Here is a 4487-nt window from a genome sequence, read left to right as displayed (position 1 = left end):
GGGGGGGGGGGGGGGGTTGAAGAAGTTGAAGAATGTTCTCCATTTTGCAGTGGAATGCCAGGAGCCTTATTGCTAATGGGCAAGAGTTCAAGCGGTTTACTAGGTATTTTTCACCAACACCTGATTTTTTTTATGTGTACAAGAGCTGTGGTTGCACCCTGATCTGGATTTTGTCATTCCGGGATATGATTGCATACGCCAAGATAGAATGGATAGGGTTGGAGGGGGGTGTGCTACATTTGTGAGTCATGGTATTCAATTCAAGATCTGTAAATGGGAAGAAACACTTAAGTGTGTGATTTTGGAGGTTTGGTGTAATAAGGAAAAAAATTTACTTGATTAATTGTTATAATCCAAATAAACCATTACTATTGGAAGACCTAGAAAATATCCTCAGTAAAACAGAAAAATCTGTGTGTGGGTGGGAGATTTTAATGCACACAACCCCTTGTGGGGGAGTTGCAGAAGAGATTTCAATGGGTTAATACTGGATGAATTTATGGATCATTCCGATCTGGTACTCCTAAACACCACTGTTCCAACTCGAGTTGATATCAGGTCGAATAAGGAATCGTGTCTCGATCTGACGTTCTCTTCATCAGGCTTGGCAAGAATTGGAGAGTGGGAAGTGGTGCGTGGAAATCTGCTAGGAAGTGATCATTTCCCTGTTCTAAGCAGATTTGGACAGTCTCTGGTGGTGGATGCTGGGGAACGGCTTCAAAGATTTAAATTTTCATGGGCTAACTGGAAGGATTTTGTGAATGGAACAGCTGCAGGTTTGGGTCAAATTAACAGTGAAGGCACAATAGATGCGATGTGGGAATCATTAGTTTGTCTGATTCTGGGTGTGGCTTCTAGAACTATTCCTATTAGGGGTAATCCAAGTAATCGGGTTATTGTCCCTTGGTGGAATGAAAAGTGTGATACTGTGATCAAAAGAAGACAGATTGTTTTTAGGAAAGTTTGGAAATCTCCAACCCTTGAAAATGTTATTGAATTTAAGAAGTGTAGGGCTTTGGCCAGGAAAGTAATTAAAACTAAAAAAAAGACTTATTGGAGACAGTTTTGTAGTACGTTGGGACCTGAGACTCCTGTGGTACAGCTCTGGAAAAAATACAAATGGCTGGAAAAGCGGTGTCGATGAAAATACCAGTATTGAGTGATGGGCAACGAGAAGCAGTTCACAATAAGGATAAAGCTGAGATGTTTGTTCGAGTTTTCAAGGATATTCATGATTCTGTGGGGGTGGGACAAGATGTTCAGGAGTCGAGACGAACTTTGATGGAAGATGGTGTCAGATCTGTAGGAGAGGTAGTCTCAAATGTTTCATATACTGTTACTTGTATTTCTCTATGAGAGAACTGGAGGATGCGATTTGTGTAGGGGCAAATACTGCACCAGGTCAGCATAGAATTAGTTATCAAATGTTGAAACATTTGGATGGAGAGACAAAATACGAGCTATTGGTTTTGTTTAACTATATATGGGAGGCAGGAAAGTCACCAGAGTCCTGGAAACATGCCAGTGTGGTACCAATACTAAAACCCGGTAAAGATCCCTCCTCTCCTTCGTCATATAGACCCATTGCTCTAACATCTGTTGTATGCAAAGTAATGGAAAGGATGGTGACTAACAGGCTGGTGTTTTATTTGGAAGATAGTAGATTTTTCGTGAACTATCAGAATGGCTTCAGGAAAGGACGAAGTACAATAGATTCAATTGCAGTGATGGATAAAGATGTTAGGCAGGCTATGATAAATAAGGAAGCTGTGATTGCTGTGTTCCTGGATATTGAGAGGGCCTATGATCGCCTGTGGAGGGGGGGGTTGTTAATGAAACTACGTAAAGCTGGTGTTCACGGCAGAATGTTTTCTTGGATTGAAGATTTCCTGAGTGGGAGATCTATACAGGTTAGGGTGGGGAATGTATTGTCCAGTAAAGTGGATATAGACAATGGTACTCCCCAAGGTGCAGTTATTAGTCCTGTACGTTTCAATGTAATGATAAATGATATATTTACAAATATTGATAACTCTTTTGGCAAATCTCTGTTTGCCGATGATGGTGCCATCTGGAAGCGTGGAAGGAATATTGCTCATCTTTTTTTACAAACACAGAAGGCACTAGACTCTTTTGTTCAATGGGCTGACCAGTGGGGGTTTAAGGTTTCCAGTGAAAAAAGTAAATTTATAATTTTTGGTTTTAAAAGGAAGATTCCTCCCATGAATCTTAAAATGTATGGACGTGTGATTGAGAGGGTCAAAGTCTTCAAGTTTCTCGGACTATGGTTTGACGAACGGTTGACAGGGAAAACACATATTGAAAAAAATTGTGTTTAAATGTGAAAAAGTTATTAATATCAAGAGAAGCCTGTCTGGTAGCGATGGGGGGGCAAAAAAATATACTCTGCAGTTAATTTACAGAGCCATGATCAGGTCTGTTTTGGATTATGGCTGTCAAGTGTTTGGAGCTGCTGCTAAGACCCTTCTTCTTAACTTGGACAAAATTCAAGCAAAAGCCTTAAGAATTTGCTGTGGGGCATTTAGAACAACGTCGATTCCAGCTCTGTTGGTTGAGATGGAGGAGTTACCTTTGCAGCTGCGAAGGTTGAAACTGGGGGTGCACTACTGGGTTAGGGTGGCAGGGTACAGTGGGGATTTGACTGCAAAAAGTCTTCTTGTTGACTGTTGGGAGTTTGAGGGCGTCCATAAGAAAGTTCATTTTATGACACATGTAGCACAAGTTTTAGAGTCTATGCGGATACAGAGTTATTCTCTGGTTGGACTGGAGTGGCCTCCAATGCCTCCGTGGTGCCTGCAAGAACCGGATGTCAATATGGATCTACTAGGAATGGATAAAGGGATTGCATGTCAACAATTGAGATTGTATCTTTGTGAACGAAGGGAGGCAGTACAAATATTTCCTGATGGGTCAAAGGAGAGTGGGTCACAGAAAACTGGGTTTGGGGTCTTTGTTGATGGGTTGCAGCTCAGTTTGAGTATCAGAGTGACAAACTGTCTATCTGTGTTCACTGTTGAGCTTTTAGCAATATTATGGGCTTTGAACTGGGTGACAGATAATATACATTCACATATAATCATATGCTCTGACTCATCAGCTGCCTTGATGGCCATTTGACGTAGGAATTTGGAAACTCGCCCTGATTTGATTTATTCTATTTTGCAGTGTCTTTACAACGTAGAGAGATTGGGATGTACAGTTCAGTTCATCTGGGTTCCGGCACATGTTGGGATCACAGGCAATGAGACTGCAGATGCTCTGGCGAAGGGGGTCCCTTACTAAAGATAGTGTTGATGTCATAGTACCTTTTGGTAAACAAGAATGCTTTAGTATTTGCAAAAAACATCTAGATAGTAAGTGGCAGGAAAAATGGGACAAGGAGTGTTGAGGAAAAATGAGTCAACGTAAAATGAAAAATCGAACTCTGCTTGGCTCAGTGGGTCTGTTTATTCATGAATAAAGTCAGAGAAATCTTCCAGCGTAACCAGTCAGATTTTGTTGAAGAAAGCCCCCGATTCTCTATTTCCTCCAACCTTTATACCCAAGTCTACGTGACCAAAAGCACACACACACAACGCCTTAACAATCCATCTTTGGCAATCCTACCAGAGGAACTCTGTCAACACCAGACGATCCAACACCACATCTGGTTTTCCTTCTTATCTTTCCTGGAAACCTTTGTCAGACCATTTGTTTTAGACACTTTTCTGGACGCTGGAATTGAGAAATGTCACGGCGACCTAGTACCTCTTCCAACTCAAAGTCTGAAACATTAGCTCATATTCCTTGGACTAAATACTTGAAAACATCATTAATTCTGAAGTTCACTTTGGGGTTATAGCTTGCATGATCCGTTAGGACCATCGGGCAGAAATGGAACAGCTATTTTCCTACATAATCCCCCCTCAAGGTCGTAAAGCGACCTTCAACCAACGAGAACTCTACCGTCACAAGTTGGCATCAGAACTGCACCGCAAAAATTTAACTGTTTTAGGACAAGAACCCCTCCTGTAGGATTGCCAAGAACACCTTATAGACACCCCTGTACATTTACTGGAATGAATGAACTGTAAGTCTGTGATTAATACAAAATGATTATAGGTACGAGAGAGTGTAAACCTTGTACAATACGTAATGAAAATATCTGTAAGTGCTGCTCACAAGCAGTTGTCTAATGCGATATATAGAAAAAAACACATGTATACACTGATGTGCTGGACTACACAGTAACTTAGATCCCTATGCATTCATACAGAATGCCAAAGTGTAATATGTGGTGGTAAATGCACAGAAAAATTGGATGTAACACATAACAAAATATACTGAGTAAAATAATGTATATTTATGACCTCTAGGTACTTCACAAAGATAATACTGGAGTAACTATTAGTCTAGCATATGATGCAATTTTGAATATAGCATTAGCTCCACTCTGCATTACTGAACACATTAGTTGGCACTCCTTA

Source organism: Oryzias melastigma, linkage group LG8 (assembly GCF_002922805.2).
Source record: "Oryzias melastigma strain HK-1 linkage group LG8, ASM292280v2, whole genome shotgun sequence".
Lineage (NCBI taxonomy): Eukaryota > Metazoa > Chordata > Actinopteri > Beloniformes > Adrianichthyidae > Oryzias > Oryzias melastigma.
This window is presented reverse-complemented; position numbering follows the sequence as displayed.